Here is an 18,170-nt window from a genome sequence, read left to right on the forward strand (position 1 = left end):
ATGTTATCACAAGAGCTATTTTGGGGGGAGTCTCCCATTCCTCAGTGCATTTATGCTCCAGCTTGTAAACAGTCATAAATTTGGATGTGAAATTTGGTTTCTTAGTAAACTTGAACCAGTCTATGCACATAAAATCAGTTAATAGTGGATTCTCTGGAAGGGCTTTGGAGAAACTAATATAACCCTCCCCCTTTTTTGTAGATCTTTTCAATTTCATCCACTTCTATTGCCCTTTTAACAGTCTGAGTTAATATAGGAGATTTATCTTTATGCAATAAATAATAATCATCCAGCAGGCCAGTGTCAGAGTCCTCAGAACTGAAATCTCATTCTCCTTCTGACATAATATAAACATTAGAAGTTGAGGAAGATGAAGCAGGATATATATAACTGTAGACTTTACATTTCTTAGAGTTTACCTGTGAGCCCTTAGTGTCTTCAGAAGTCTATGAAAGCTGAGATTTGAACCATCCCCAAAACTATTTTGCCTCTGAATGGAATCTTGTATCTCAGGGTTGCTGGAACAGATCTGGCAGATATCTATCGGGGAATAATCAGGTAGACGCAGGGAGCACTGTAAACATTGCCTGTGTCTTTCCTTACTGGACTGCTTTCCTGAAGCATTCTGGCTGAACATCTAGAGGAAGGCCGATAAAACATGCAGGAGCAGTTAAGGAGATACATAGCAGGGCACAAAAAAGACACACAAGAACACAATACATATAAGACACCTAAAACAAGCCTAATAGGCCAGAAGAATGTTACTGATTGTAAAACTTGCAAATAGACACCTACCTTGAACTCATCAGTAACTCTGCTGTCTGGCTGTGCGCTATGTCAAAATACACTGCTGAAGATTTTAAACAGCTGATGCATCACAAGAATTTTGTGCAGGTGCAGATGTCTTGGTGTGCATGCAGTGGATGCTAGAGCCCAGATGCATCCACACGGGAGGAGGAGATACGCACCAAAGATAAACCACCAATAGGCAGGGTAAGCAGAAAGAGAGGCCTCCGCTTCCAAGCACATCAGCAATGCAGTCCTCGGGGCACCAGCAAATGAGTCAGTTAGTATAAGTAACTCACTAATCCCAGAAATTTGTCTAAGGAACACACCTAAGTGCAGACCTCCCAGTAATTTGAAGAAGTGAACTGTATAATCTACCACCAGGTGTTAGAATTTCTGGACAGAGCTGGTGGGACAAAGTAAACTCCAGAAAAGAAACGGGGATGCCTCTGTATTTCCAGTAAATGCACAAAGGCTGTTCAGATGGTGATATGGCTAAGCTAAGACACTCTTGATAAGGAGCACACAAGAAGATACTCCCTGTAGGATGGAAGAAAAAATGTATGATCACTGTCTCTACAGTGGTTTTAGAAGGCCCTAATAGGTTAAGAGTTTAACTCATGAATTAACGTGTCTGTAGTGAAAACAGAGATTGATAACTCTTGTGTGCAACTGAGGAACAATTTGGAACTACAAATTTTCCACATTTATGCTGTTTAGTGTCTAATATGCCGTGCCAAGCTTGTGCCACCAAAGATATACACCTGATAAAATGTTATGCAGGCTCTATCAGATATGGAAAAACATACATTTGGCCATAATCTACTGCTTGGGCACTGGGCAGGGCCCAGAGAGGAATGGTCACAGAGGAGGCTGGGAAGAGCTTAAAGTATTTTACAGAGGTTTCCTAGAAATAAAGTTTTATAGTCTCCATTGACTTCTGCAGGGGAAATCAGCATTCTCATGGCATCCAATATACAGATCTGTACTGTGGTCATGTGTATAATGTGTTAATGGAAACTGGTATTTCACCCAGAAACTGATTGCTAATGCTTTGTTAGACATTTCAATAACTGGCAGCATAATTATCCAATCACTTAAGCTTACAATACAAGCCAATAATTACAAGTACAGTTTACCTTTTCCTTTCAAATCAGTTACAGATATACATTTTTCTAGATTGAAAGTGTATAATGGAGTTGAAGTTGAAAAATGCTTTTAAGCAGTATAAAAATGATAATTATACTGAAGAATTAAAATGTAAAATGGGCAGCAAGGGAGAAAATGATAACTAAAAAGGGCTAAGGAAATGCCTATAAAAAAGGCCACCACTATAAATTATACAGTAATCAAATGCTCAGATTGATATCACTATAGAAAATTGAACAGTACCATTCCCTATATCCAAAGGGTCAACACAGTTTTCTGACTGGCAAACATACAAAAGAGCACCTCTACTCTTAAGCTTTGCATTTCAGGTCCCTAAGATGTAGTTATGGATACAAGTGGCACACTTCAATTATTATGATGATATATTCAAATAATGTCTCAAAATCAATAGTGTCCCAAAATGTCAGTATTATATAACAATTAAAGGGGTTGTCCCGTGCCGAAAGATAAAAAAATTTTTTTGCCCAGTCCCCCAGTACCTGTAAAGCAAAACCGCTGACATGTGTTATTAAAAAAATATAAAAATTCCCTTACCTGAATCCCCGTTCAGCAACTTTAAAAAATCTTCTGTCCAAGATGGCTGCCACTGGTCTTCTCCCACAGTGCACCACGGGTCTTCTCCCATGGTGCACTGTGGATGTTCTTCTGCTGTCTGCGTTCCACTGCCGATTCCAGCCACCTCATTGGCTGATCGGCACCATGTGACGGGGGCGGAGCTACGCAATGACGCTGAGAAGGGGGAGGAGCCAGGACGCAGCTCGTGAGCCCGGACCATCCAGAAGAGGATTCCTCTCTGCGCAAGCCCAACTGTTCGTGCGACCAGAGAAGAAGTTTGATCGGCGCCATGGAGATGGGGATGCCAGCACCGGAGGGGGTAAGTATAACTTCTGTATGGCCAATATTTAATGCACGATGTATATTACAAAGTGCATTAATATGGCCATACAGAAGTGCTTAACCCCACTTGCTTTCGTGGGACAACCCCTTTAATTCTCAATATATCGATTTTACCAATGTCTCACCTTTGTGTTTTCCATTTTTCTGAATACCAAACTATGTATTCAAGTCTCAAAGACATAGTCATTAAAAATCTATATTGCCATGGAAGGTACAATCAGTAAAAATATGTTTTGCTATTGCAAACCTTCCCAGCAATAATATTAGTACCATAAGATTGATGCAATCTACACTGGTGGGAAAAGATGGTTATTGCCTATAGTAGCAGACTAAGCAATCCCACTCTACTGGAAACTGAGGGAAAGTCTAACAAATGTCATCAGAAAACTTTAAATGAAAGCAATTAACAGAATGTTTTTCTGTATTGAACTTCTCCAGATAGAAGACAATTGTCTCTCCTGTGCCACCTTATGGTAACTACTTTTGAAATGTTTCACCTGACAAAGAATTAGTGCTTTTAGTTAATCTGTTGAAATCATACCTGAGTTTTCAACATGTTTTCTAAAATACATTAGGTTCTCCTTACCTTCTCATTTTCAGCTGTATGTACATTGCTTCATGTCTGTGAATTCTGATTTTCAGGTGATCTTCCCCATATTTATGTCAGTAGTTCACTGTCCTGCACTTCCTTGCCCATACTCTAATCCAATCAGCAGGAAGGCAGTATCTGAATGCCCACCTCTCTGTTATCTGAATGCCCACCACTCTGTTGTTCCAGGATGATTTAGGCATTCAAACACATTCTAGCCAATTGGTGAGTAAACCCACTACAATGTGTATGCGTGTAATGTGTGCACACACACAGGTGCTGTAACAGCTGGAGAGGCATAGAATGTAGAGATCCTAATTACAGTGTCTGCGGATCTGTCAGCCTTCAGTCTATGTATGCATGGGAGCCGCCTGTCAACATTTCTTCTTTCCCTGTTGCTGAGAAAATGTCCCTGTGTCCTTATTAATACAGAAGCTCTCTACCTAAGGACAGAGAAGCTGGAAGGGAAACCCTAGTGACAGCCTTTTCAAATGTGAAATAGTGGTAAAGAAAGAAAATTTTAAATGCAATTATATTACAGAAATGAGACTAACACAAGCTAGTAGATGAACAAAAGTTGTCTGAAAAGTTAGTGACCCTTTAACTGTAAAGTTATGGAATAGATTAATGCAAATAAACACTGATGGGTTAGTGATTTATCCATGGAAATCTGTTTTACTATATTATGGCAGATGGTATAGTATAGTCAATAATACCTTCTACACATTGTAAACTGCTAAGTTACTGGTGCAAATTTTCAAAACAAAAAAATACAGTCCATTGATTTCTAATAAATAATTAACACAAACTACAGTGTCTGCATGCTCAAGGCACATTCTAAGACAGGGATACCATACTAAAACACAAGATATACTGTAACCTTTTCTATTTCTAACAAGTCCCATTTCCTTTATTCGATAAATATACTAAAGGGTTTCAGAGGGGACTTCCAAAAGGAAAGTGATTCCATACATAGCAGCTGCTCAAAGTAATAACATTTTGCCAAACAGTTTAGCAACCACTGCAGCTAAAATGCATGCCAAATTGTAATTGCTGGTTTAAAATAAATATATAGAAACTTAAAAAAAAACTGCTAGATATGAAATAAGTTCAGTTAGAATCTGATCAGTAATACCACACACAGACACTGTAATCAGGTCCTCTGACCATATCATCCATAACTGGAAACCACAGAGTTTCACATACATTACATGGCCCAAATTATAAACAATCGAGCATCACATTCAGATGTGCCTGCTAAATATCTCAGTCTAAAACCATGAGCATTGAGATTGTTGTAACAGCTTCAACTCTAGAAGATTTTCCACTAAAAGTTGAAGATAGACTTTGAATTTGCGTCAGGATCAGTGGACGTAGATCCACTGTACCACACACTGGTTTGACTTAGGCTTAAACTAAAGGCCACATTTGAGCAACCCCTGGTCTTCACACTTTATCCCCATCAAACGAGATGGGCTTTGCTGTAGGGTTTTTCCATTACTCTTTGAAGCGATGCCAATAATATGGTAGCTGGCACTACTACAGACCTAAACTCAGTAAAGAATAGGTTTAGCACGGTATAACAGGACAGATGTCAGGACAGGCAGTAGACAGAGGTGGCCAGTATTACAAAGTGGAATCAGGAGTACGGCAGGAATACACTTGAAGGGGGAAGAGACTTGTTCTTTGTATAGCGCCAACTTATTCCGCAGCGCTTTAAGGTAATTTTGTTTATTACATCCTATTTTACTCATCTTACCCACCTCAGAAGGATGGAGGGCTGAGCCAGCCTTGAGCTGGCTAATCATGATCCCCGCATGATTCAATTCCCTGAATTATGCGGGGATTGAACCCTTTTGGGAGGATCCGCAAGGCCTTGTGTGGTGCATTTTGCTGCCTTAACACTCTGCACCACACAAAGCCTTTACTTGAATAATAGCACCTTAAGCAGAACCAAAAGACCACAAACTCAGGTATCCTATATTGGGGAGGATGTCTGATATAGCCGAAGGTGTCACATGATTGGTAGGGAAAGAATTTGTAAAGTGTGCTCTGGCACTACTGCAACAGAACGAGCAGACAGACACCAGAGCAGGACATTGGCTATGAATAAGAGCAGGACGTGTGCCACGATTGCCAGGGGAGGTAGGCTGGTGGCCATGGCTGTAGAGTGTAACAATTTACTTCCATTTTGATACTAGAGTGTTAGTGAAAATGATCATAAACAGGAGTTTAAACAGAATATGGATGTTTAAAGGGATGTTCATCTCTCCAGAGAGTTCTTGAATAGCAAAGTAGCTTTCAAAACCCTGCATTACCATAAAAGATTATTGTCTCCATGACAGCCTTTTAACCCCTTGAGTGGCACGCCCGGAAAATTTCCGGGGCCGAGCTCCACTGCTCATAGCGATACTGCCCGGAAGATTTCCGGGCTATGTATCACTATGGGAGCTGCAGAGCACAATGCCACAAGCTGTGACAGTGTGCTCTGCCTGCACAGACCCACACAGAGCAGTGCAAGGGCTTTGAAAAACCAGCAGAAGATATTGCCGACATGTCGGCAATGTCCTGCTTTGTTTACAGGTTGCCATAGAGACCATCGGCTTGTCAGAAGCAAGCAGATGGTCTCTGTGGCAGGGAGAGCTGGTTGTTAGCTGTCAGAGGACAGCTAGGTACTAGCTCTTACAGCAGAGATCAGAGAAAACCTCCGATCTCTGCTGTGTTAACCCTTTACATGCTGCAGTCTATGTGACTGCAGCATGTAAAGGGTTGTCACTGCAGCATGTAAAGGGCTGTCACCATCGGACCCCTGGAATGTGATCAGGGGTCCTGATGGGTCCCTGTGGAAGTCCCCTAAAGGGACAAAAAAAAAAAAAAAATTTAAAAAAATTAAAAAAAAAAAGGAAAAAAATTATTAAAAAAAATTAAAAAAACACTTGTCTCCCTTTACTTTGTAAAAAATCAAAAATACAATCACACATGTGGTATCTGTGTGCGTCGTAATGACCCAGAGAAGGAAGTTAATACATTATTTAACCCCTTAATTACATGGCCCCTTTTTTTCTTTTTTCCCCATTTCTTTTTTTCTTCCCCCCTGTTTAAAAAATCACAACTTGTCCCGCAAAAAACAAGCCCTCATATGGCCATGTCAATGGAAAAATGGAAAAGTTATGGCTCTTGAGACGCAACTGCAAAACTAGTTGAAATTCAATGATTAGACCATTTTAAAAAACCTGCCCTGGTGGGCACGACAGGGTGGTAGGAAACCTGCCACTCAAGGGGTTAAATGAGAGGAAAGAAAGACAACATCTCAAGGAATTGCAGTCACAACCTCTATAGAAATGAAACTGATTCTGTGGCTCAGCAGGACCACATTTACTGGAGTGCCATGGATGAAGGCACATGGTCTGATAGGGTGGACCTGTAAAATACTCAATTAGCATATCAGACACACTTTCTTGCAAGTCCCTAAACAAGTTCATTTGCTTTGTCAAATGCCCTAAATGTTTTATCTTGCAGACAAGTTTTTTAAAATGCTAGGAGGATTCTTATCTTGCTCAAAAAATGAAATTCAATGATTAGTTAAAGTGTAACTGTGTTTTCTAAAAATGATTGACATGCTGTAGGGATATGTCAAAAATTTTGATTGCTGGGGTTCTGGCTGCTGAGCCTCCTACCGATCACTACAACAAGCCAACTGAAGTACTTGTCTAAGCGCTGTCACTGCTCGCTTGCTGAAGATGGACTCAACAGAAAGTTTGTGGGCCCATCTTCAGCTAACGAGCAATAAGCGTTTCAGCCGGCATGTTCTAGCGATTGGTGGGAGCCTCAGCAGCCAGACCCCCCACAGTCAAAACTTTTGACATGTCCCCATGGCATATCAAAGTTGCTGCTACATCGCTACAGTATATATAAAGTATAAAGGTTTGACTTTGTGGATAGCAGTTAAATAGGATCCACCACAAACAGTTCACTGGTGAATAAGCTAACTATATAAGATTAGTTAATATGCTCCAATAAATGTTACCCTATACCAAAGAGATTGAATTAATTGTAACTGAAATAGGAAGAAATGGAACTCATTTTCCTCACAACTCTCAGGAGTGAAGGTAGTATCATTTACACAGTCATCTATATGATAATGGACTGGTTTACATAATTACATTAGAACAAAGGTGAGTGCACAGTCATGAGCAATGATGAGCCACCTTGCCTTAGGTAAACTGATAATGTCACTTCTCTCACTAGTTATAGAACTTTTGTATCAGCACTATGTAAGTCAGAACTGAAGAATAAAAAATGTTATTTTATCCATAATCTTATTTTTTCCATCCAAAATCAGTAGCAAATGATGGTATTGCTACTTGTGGATGGACACCCACATGCAAGTGGAATAAGAGATGGAGCACAGATTCTTAAGAGCAATGATAAACTTTACTTGGCAATGGCACATTCACTTGAACTCACACAGTTTTAGAATGCTGGGTCACAATCCGGATAACTCTAGCAATATTTCAGAGGCCCACAGACCGTTACAGGAACAAGTTAGTTTTTAGCACAAATATAGGCCCACTGCTTATTGTTGTGCTTCACAAATATGTATTGTCAGCAGGCCTCTATAGTTACGTATAGTCTCTTGAAAATGATCAGGACTTATTCGAGTTTACACAGTCAAGAGTTTGCCTGGGCTCCTTGGGGTTTACACTGTACTTGAACACTCACAGTTCTCATGGTTGAGGGCACTCTCTCTTTTCAGCAAAAGGACAGCAACAGTGACAAATACTTTAATAATTCCAGGGTCAGTTGTCCGAAAACAAGTTTCAAACAACCATTTGAAATGGAGTTGGGAATATTGAATTTACAGCTGTCAAGTCGAGGTGGCAGAAGAGAACCATCTTTGATTCTCCTGTCTATTCCAGGGATTTTTTTCTTCATATTATCATCCCTCGTCACCCCCCCCCCCCATTATCAATCAGAGAACATATTTGCTCTCTGCCACGTATGGGGGTCTTTTTTTCCAAGAAAAGGAAGGAAAAGATGAGCATTTCCTCATCTAATCAGTTTTCTGTGCTCTTTAACCATGCAGATGCTGCAGTCATTGCTGAGAATGAAAGCTAAACGTTTTTACAGAAGAAAAAAAATTAAACCTTTTACCCCCTAAGGGTGCCTACCCACTGGCGATTTTTTTTCCTGCGATGTTTTGCGTTTTTTCTCAAGAGCAATTAGTATAGAATTTGTTCTTGTCCATCTGGGTTTTTTTTTCCGTTTCGTGGGGTTTTTTCACATAGGAACTGTCAGTTGCATATGTCTCCTTATTTTTCTCTTAATGCACCCATGATTGTCGATGGAGGGCTGCAAAAAACGCCGCGAAAATGGCGTGGAAAACGCGCAGAAAATTCCGCGTTTTTCACGCGCGAAAATCGGCAACGCAAGTGGGTAGGCCTACCCACTGGCGATTTTTTTTCCTGCGATGCTAAATTGCGTTTTGCGTTTTTTCTGAAGAGCAATTAGCATAGAATGTGTTCTTGTCCATTTGGGTTTTTTTTTTGTTTCGTTGCAATTTTTCACATAGGAACTGTCAGTTGCATATGTCTCCTTATTTTTCTCTTAATGCACCCATGATTGTCAATGGAAATTAACGAAAAAGGCGCGAAAAACGCCGTGAAAAATGTGTGGAAAACGTGCGAAAAACGCGGCGTTTTTCACGCACGAAAATCGGCAATGCCAGTGGGTAGGCGCCCTCAGGGTGACTACCCACTAGCGTTTTTTTTACTGCGAAATTCGCAGCGTTTTTTTTTTTCTGCAGGGGTCTTTGGGCTATGGGACATGCAAAGCTAAAATCGTGATCGCGATTTTGCGCGATCGCGATTTTAACATTACAAGTCCCATAGAACCCTGCAGAAAAAAAAAAACGCTGCGAATTTCGCAGTTAAAAAAAAACGCTAGTGGGTAGTCACTTACACGGCTTAAAAATTGACGAAATAAAAAGAAACCCAAAATCTACACATTATTGGTATCGCTGCATCTGTAACAACAACCTGTATTAATATATAATATTCTCTATCCAGTACAATTAATTCCATGAAAGAAAAAAAGAAAAGAAAATGCAGAAATAATCATTTTCTGTTTGTCTCACTTCCACAGAACAGTAATACGCAGTAATCAAAAAGTTGCATGTATCTCAAACTGGCACCCATGAAAATTACAAGTCCTGCCAAAATAAGCTTTCATACAACTCTGTATGGCTGATCACTAAGGGGTGGAGGAGTTATCCGGAACATTTGTTTTGAAAAAGATGTGCTCTCTTCAAATGAAAAGATATACTCACTTTCCTGCTCTTCCACTGCTGCTGTTTTGCTGTCATCTGGTCCCCTTTGAGCTTCACTTCCGGGTGCAGAGTGCTGACATTACTGACACCAGGTTATGTGACCGTCGCAGCTAATTACTGGCCGAAGTGAGCCGGTGATGGACTGCTGCCGTCACATGGCCCTGGCATAATCGTTGGCTCCTTGCAACTGCAAGTGAGGACTAAAGTTTCTGGGGTTGAGAGCGGCAAACTGATTCTTTGCCCCACGTTGTGGGAAGCCAAGTTATTAGAGATGAGCGAGCACCAAAATGCTCGGGTGCTCGTTACTCGGGACGAAAATTTCACGATGCTCGAGGGTTCGTTTCGAATAACGAACCCCATAGAAGTCAATGGGCGACCCGAGCATTTTTGTATATCGCTGATGCTCGCTAAGGTTTCCATTTGTGAAAATCTGGGCAATTCAAGAAAGTGATGTGAACGACACAGCAACGGATAGGGCAAGCGAGGGGCTACATGTTGGGCTGCATCTCAAGTTCCCAGGTCCCACTCTTAAGCCGAAATAGCGGCAAGAGTGGGCCCCCCCCTCCCAACAATTTTTACTTCTGAAAAGCCCTCATTAGCAATGCATACCTTAGCTAAGCCCACACTACCTCCAACAAAGCACAATCACTGCCTGCATGACACTCCGCTGCCACTTCTCCTGGGTTATGTGCTGCCCAGCCCCCCCCCACCCCGCGCATGACCCAGGGTCCACAGCGCACACCAAAGTATCCCTGCGCAGCCTTCAGCTGCCCTCATGCCACACGCTGGCCTCATGCCACACCACCCTCATGTCTATTTATAAGTGCGTCTGCCATGAGGAGGAACCGCAGGCACACACTGCAGAGGGTTGGCACGGCTAGGCAGCGACCCTCTTTAAAAGGGGCAATAGCCCACAATGCTGTACAGAAGCAATGAGAAATATAATCCTGTGCCACCTCCATCAGGAGCTGCACACGTGGGCATAGCAATGGGGAACCTATGTGCCACACACTATTCATTCTGTCAAGGTGTCTGCATGCCCCAGTCAGACCGCAGTTTTTTATAAATAGTCACAGGCAGGTACAACTCCGCAATGGGAATTCCGTGTGCACCCACAGCATGGGTGGCTCCCTAGAACCCACCGGCTGTACATGAATGTATCCCATTGCAGTGACCTGGACAGCAGAGCTAACGTCAGATTAAATGCAGGTGGGTTTCGGCCCACACTGCATTCCCCAACCTGACCGGGCTTTTTAATTCATAGACACAGGCAGGTACAACTCCCTATTGTGAAGTCCCCGTGGACCGACAGCCTGGGTGGGTGCCAGGAAGCCACCGGCGGCACATAAATATATCCCATAGAATTGCCCATCACAGCTGAGGTAATAATGTCATGTTTAATGCAGGTGGGCTTCGGCCCACACTGCATGCCCCAGTCAGACTGGGGTTCTTTAGAAGTTGACACATGTAGTTACAACTCCGTGTGGACCAACAGCATGGGTGGCTCCCTGGAACCCACCGGCGGTACATAAATATATCCCATTGCAGTGCCCAGCACAGCTGATGTAACGTCAGCTGTAATGCAGGTGGGCAAAAAATTAATTGGATTACACTGTAGGCGAGGGCCCCAAAAATTGGTGTACCAACAGTACTAATGTACCTCTGAAAAATTGCCCATGCCCAACCAAGAGGGCAGGTGAAACCCATTAATTGCTTTGGTTAATGTGGCTTAATTGGGAACTAAGCCTGGAGGCAGCCCAGTTAAAATAAAAATTGGTTCAGGTGCAAGTTTCAGCGCTTTAATGAGCATTGAAACGTATAAAAATTGTTTACAAAAATTATATGACTGAGCCTTGTGGGCCTAAGAAAAATTGCCCGTTCGGCTTGATTACGTCAGGTTTCAGGAGGAGGAGCAGGAGGAGGAGGAGGAATATTATACACAGATTGATGAAGCAAAAAGGTCCCCGTTTTTGATGGTGATAGAGAACGATTCTTCCATCCGCGGGTGCAGCCTACGTATTGCTTAGGTATCGCTGCTGTCCGCTGGTGGAGAAGAGAAGTCTGGGGAAATCCAGGCTTTGTTCATCTTGATGAGTGTAAGCGTGTCGGCACTGTCGGTTGACAGGCGCGTACACTTATCTGTGATGATTCCCCCAGCCGCACTAAACACCCTCTCTGACAAGACGCTAGCCGCAGGACAAGCAAGCACCTCCAGGGCATACAGCGCGAGTTCAGGCCACGTGTCCAGCTTCGACACCCAGTAGTTGTAGGGAGCAGAGGCGTCACGGAGGACGGTCGTGCGATCGGCTACGTACTCCCTCACCATCCTTTTACAGTGCTCCCGCCAACTCAGCCTTGACTGGGGAGCGGTGACACAGTCTTGCTAGGGAGCCAGAAAGCTGTCAAAGGCCTTAGAGAGTGTTCCCCTGCCTGTGCTGTACATGCTGCCTGATCTCCGCGCCTCCCCTGCTACCTGGCCCTCGGAACTGCGCCTTCTGCCACTAGCGCTGTCGGATGGGAATTTTACCATCAACTTGTCCGCCAGGGTCCTGTGGTATAGCATCACTCTCGAACCCCTTTCCTTTTCAGGTATCAGAGTGGAAAAGTTCTCCTTATACCGTGGGTCGAGCAATGTGTACACCCAGTAATCCGTAGTGGCCAGAATGCGTGTAACGCGAGGGTCACAAGAAAGGCATTCTAACATGAAGTCCGCCATGTGTGCCAGAGTACCTGTACGCAACACATGGCTGTCCTCACTAGGAAGATCACTTTCAGGATCCTCCTCCTCCTCCTCAGGCCATACACGCTGAAAGGATGACAGGCAAGCAGCATGGGTACCCTCAGCAGTGGGCCAAGCTGTCTCTTCCCCCTCCTCCTCATGCTCCTCCTCAACGCGCTGAGATATAGACAGGAGGGTGCTCTGACTATCCAGCGACATACTGTCTTCCCCCGGCTCTGTTTCCGAGCGCAAAGCGTCTGCCTTTATGCTTTGCAGGGAACTTCTCAAGAGGCATAGCAGAGGAATGGTGACGCTAATGATTGCAGCATCGCCGCTCACCATCTGGGTAGACTCCTCAAAGTTTCCAAGGACCTGGCAGATGTCTGCCAACCAGGCCCACTCTTCTGTAAAGAATTGAGGAGGCTGACTCCCACTGCGCCGCCCATGTTGGAGTTGGTATTCCACTATAGCTCTACGCTGCTCATAGAGCCTGGCCAACATGTGGAGCGTAGAGTTCCACCGTGTGGGCACGTCGCACAGCAGTCGGTGCACTGGCAGATGAAACCGATGTTGCAGGGTGCGCAGGGTGGCAGCGTCCGTGTGGGACTTGCGGAAATGTGCGCAGAGCCGGCGCACCTTTCCGAGCAGGTCTGACAAGCGTGGGTAGCTTTTCAGAAAGCGCTGAACCACCAAATTAAAGACGTGGGCCAGGCATGGCACGTGCGTGAGGCTGCCGAGCTGCAGAGCCGCCACCAGGTTACGGCTGTTGTCACACACGACCATGCCCGGTTGGAGGCTCAGCGGCGCAAGCCAGCGGTCGATCTGCTCTGTCAGACCCTGCAGCAGTTCGTGGGCCGTGTGCCTCTTATCTCCTAAGCTGAGTAGTTTCAGCACGGCCTGCTGACGCTTGCCCACCGCTGTGCTGCCACGCCGCGCGACACCGACTGCTGCCGACGTGCTGCTGACACATCTTGATTGCAAGACAGAGGTTGCGTTGGAGGATGAGGAGGAGGGTGGTTTAGTGGAGGAAGCATACACCGCCGCAGATACCACCACCGAGCTGGGGCCCGCAATTCTGGGGGTGGGTAGGACGTGAGCGGTCCCAGGCTCTGATTTTGTCCCAGCGTCCACTAAATTCACCCAATGTGCCGTCAGGGAGATATAGTGGCCCTGCCCGCCTTTGCTTGTCCACGTGTCTGTTGTTAAGTGGACCTTGGCAGTAACCACGTTGGTGAGGGCGCGTACAATGTTGCGGGAGACGTGGTCGTGCAGGGCTAGGACGGCACATCGGGAAAAGTAGTGGCGACTGGGAACTGAGTAGCGCGGGGCCGCCGCGCCGCCATCATACTTTTGAAAGCCTCCATTTCCACAACCCTATACGGCAGCATCTCCAGGCTGATAAATTTGGCTATGTGCACGTTTAACGCTTGAGCGTGCGGGTGCGTGGCGGCGTACTCGCGCTTGCGCTCCAACACTTGCGCTAGCGACGGTTGGACGGTGCGCTGACATACATTGGTGGATGGGGCCGAGGACAGCGGAGGTGAGGGTGTGGGTGCAAGCCAGGAGACGGTAGTGCCTGTGTCCTGAGAGGGGGGTTGGATCTCAGTGGCAGGTTGGGGCATAGGGGGAGAGGCAGCGGTGCAAACCGGAGGCGGTGAACGGCCTTCGTCCCACCTTGTGGGGTGCTTGGCCATCATATGTCTGCGCATGCTGGTGGTGGTGAGGCTGGTGGTGGTGGCTCCCCGGCTGATCTTGGCGCGACACAGGTTGCACACCACTGTTTGTCGGTCGTCTGCACTCTCAGTGAAAAACTGCCAGACCTTTGAGCACCTCGGCCTCTGCAGGGTGGCATGGCGCGAGGGGGCGCTTTGGGAAACAGTTGGTGGATTATTCGGTCTGGCCCTGCCTCTACCCCTGGACACCGCACTGCCTCTTGCAACCTGCCCTGCTGCTGCCCTTGCCTCCCCCTCTGAAGACCTGTCCTCAGTAGGCGTAGCAAACCAGGTGGGGTCAGTCACCTCATCGTCCTGCTGCTCTTCCTCCGAATCCTCTGTGCGCTCCTCCCTCGGACTTACTGCCCTTACTACTGCCTCACTGATAGACAACTGTGTCTCATCATCATCGTCCTCCTCACCCACTGAGAGGTCTTGAGACAGTTGCCGGAAGTCCCCAGCCTCAGCCCCCGGACCCCGGGAACTTTCAAAAGGTTGGGCATCGGTCACGACAAACTCCTCCAGTGGGAGAGGATTCGGAACCCTTGCTGCCCATTCTGGGCAGGGGCCCGAGAACTGTTCCTGGAAGTCTGCCTGCTCCTCAGAATGTGTCATTGTAATGGAGTGAGGAGGCTGGGAGGAAGGAGGAGCAGCAGCCAGAGGATTCAGAGTTGCAGCAGTGGACGGCGCAGAACTCTGGGTGTTCGATAGATTGCTGGATGCACTTTCTGCCATCCACGACAGGACCTGCTCACACTGCTCATTTTCTAATAAAGGTCTACCGCGTGGACCCATTAATTGTGAGATGAATGTGGGGGCGCCAGAAACGTGCCTCTCTCCTAATCCCGCAGCAGTCGGCTGCGATACACCTGGATCAGGAGCTCGGCCTGTGCCCACACCCTGACTTGGGCCTCCGCGTCCTCGCCCGCGTCCACGTCCTCTAGGCCTACCCCTACCCCTCAGCATGGTGTATTACCAGTAGTGCAGAAACAGAACGCTGTAATTAAATGTGCCGCTTATTGGCCTGTGGTTGGAGGCTGACTTCGCTTACGGAACGCACAGCAGAGCCAGGAAATAATTTTGCGCAAGCCTGCTGTAACACTTAGCTGGCTGCGTATGAATTAGGACAACTACCCCCAGCACAGACCCAGTACACTGAGGATGGTCACAGGCAGCCCAAATAGATTTTTTTTCCCAAATGTTTTTGGAAAGGCCCACTGCCTTTATACACTGTATATGTCTTCTCTCTCTGCGTCACCACTACTGGCCCTGGAGTATGTAAAATAACTGCAGACTGTTGCATTGTGGACTGGAATACAGCGGTGATGTAACAGCCAACACAGAGCCAGGAAATAATTTTGCGCAAACCTGCTGTAACACTTAGCTGGCTGCGTATGAATTAGGACAACTACCCCCAGCACAGACCCAGTACACTGAGGACGGTCACAGGCAGGCCAAATAGATTTTTTTTCCCAAATGTTTTTGGAAAGGCCCACTGCGTATATTCAATAAATATGTCTTCTGTCCCTGCCTCACCACCACTACTGGCCCTGGACTATGTATAATTACTGCAGGGCGCAATGCTCTGCACGGCCGATATACAAAAAAAAAAAAGTGCAACACTGCAAAAAGCAGCCTCCACACTACTGCACACGGTTAGATGTGGCCCTAAGAAGGACCGTTGGGGTTCTTGAAGTCTAAAATACTCCTAACACTCTCCCTATAACTCCAGCAAGACAGCACTTTCCCTGATCTCTGTCAGAATGCATCTGTGGCGAGCCGCGGGAGGGGCCGATTTATATACTCGGGTGACACCTGATCTCGCCAGCCACTCACTGCAGGGGGGTGGTATATGGCTTGAACGTCGCAGGGGGAAGTTGTAATGCCTTCCCTGTCTTTCTATTGGCCAGAAAAGCGTGCTAACGTCTCAGAGATGAAAGTGAAAGTAACTCGAACATCGCGTGGTACTCATCTCGAGTAACGAGCATCTCGAACACCCTAATACTCGAACGAGTATCAAGCTCGGACGAGTACGTTCGCTCATCTCTACAAGCTATGCCTCTGTCCAAAGCCCACAACTGCATCTGGATATGTAGTGTTTATATACTGATTTAGATGTAAGGTATGCTCATAGAGGCAATGGCGTTCATCAGAATATACAGTATAATATATGTGATTTGTACTGCAGCTTGGCTGGAATTGGCAGAGATATGTGCAGTCCCATGTGACTTTATTCTGGGGAGCCTCAGAGACACCATGTTTTGCCTTATGGCAATATAAGCAGGGAATGGGCCAGCTGGATGGGGGTGGTAGCAGCCTGACAGTCATGGATACAGTTCTGTATGCTCTTTAAGGAACATTCTGTCCCGAGCCCCTTCAACATAAGAACTTACGGCAGGATAGTGATAGGGAGCACTGGACGTGATCACGTGACACTGAGCTGATGATTGAAATAAATACTTTATTCAACAGCAAAACCAGAGTTGCGGATTGCTAGAGGTGGAGAGGTGTGCACCCGGTGACCACTTAAAACTCACAGTACTGATGCCTACCGTTCTTTGGCATAGACAAAATTATCAGGCATCAGCATAAAGATGTGGTCCTAAATACTGCTTGGAGAAGGAGGATGGTGGTGGCGCAAAGCACCAACAGGCACATATTGACAGTGCTATAGCGCTGTGTTGGAAAGCTTCCCCTCTGCTGATCAGAAAGGAAAGCAGGAAACGCACTCAGGCTGAGCTTCAATGAGGCTATGTGCAGGAGGCTTTACTTAGAAGATGGGGTCCCTGATAGGGAAATTAGTGGGGGTAATCCTGCCCACCTCCCCAAGAACCGGAAATGTTTTTGAGCACAAATAATGCCATATAAATAGAAAGCCCTAGTCATAGTCTTGACAAATTTGGACACTCAGCTGTTGCAGACCCACTTTTTCTTACAGTCTTCAATGCAACCTGCTCTGGGGTGGGAGCATTGGTCATTGTATACTTTTTTTTCAGAAAAACTATGGTGGTATTATGCGGTCATGGTCTGGGGGTATTACTTGGACCTCATATTGTTATCATTCGTAATACTAATCTTTGTAGTGGTCTTTATTCAGTGACCGTATGTTGGCATTAATCTCTATGTGGTGGTAATATGTAATTATGGTCTGGTGGTATTATTTGGCCCTTATATAGTATTAATATTAGTAATATTAGTCATGGCATAGTGGGTTTTGTTGAGTGACAAAGTGGAGGATTATATAGACCATGATGATTACAGTGATAATGTGTGTGTGGTTTATTTTAAACCCATTAAAAGGGCTAAATCTGCATGCACATTTATCACAGGGTAGCCAGGGATTTCTGCTGCGTTTCGCCAGGGAAATTCAGCTTGGAAATTTCTGCAGCAGATTCTACAGTGTGTACATACCCATAGCATACATTTACCCATAGTGGATTTTGGTGTGATTGCGCACCAAAAACTGACTTAAAATCTGCACTGTTGGTGCAGATTTTGATGCAGATTTCACACTTTCAACTGAAGAAATGAATTCTGTTGTGGTTCTACGTCAAAATAAGCAGCAAATCTGCTATAGATGAACATACCTTTAGGGGGAATCATATGGAACTATCTGTGCTCCTTCACACTGACAATTTTGCGCTCATTTGCTGTGTTTATTGGTAACACTGGTGACTAATTAGGCTGCTGAGTCAGTTCTATAACAGCGCGGGTGTATCCTGCGCCGTTGTGACTGGACCCAGCAGTGCAAAATAGTACAGTAGAATGTGTGGATACAGGTGCGAAAGCACGTGGTAGCGCTCCATTCATCACGCAATCACATCAAGCTCTCACAAACATATATATGCATATGCTTATGTGCAGGAGCCATTAGGCTATTTTCATATCTGATAAATTTGCTGCAGAGATAGGGGGCCCAAGTTGTGTAAACAGCCCTGAGCAGGGGCGTACCTAAGGGCTCAGGGGCCC

Source organism: Eleutherodactylus coqui, chromosome 1 (genome assembly GCF_035609145.1).
Source record: "Eleutherodactylus coqui strain aEleCoq1 chromosome 1, aEleCoq1.hap1, whole genome shotgun sequence".
NCBI lineage: Eukaryota > Metazoa > Chordata > Amphibia > Anura > Eleutherodactylidae > Eleutherodactylus > Eleutherodactylus coqui.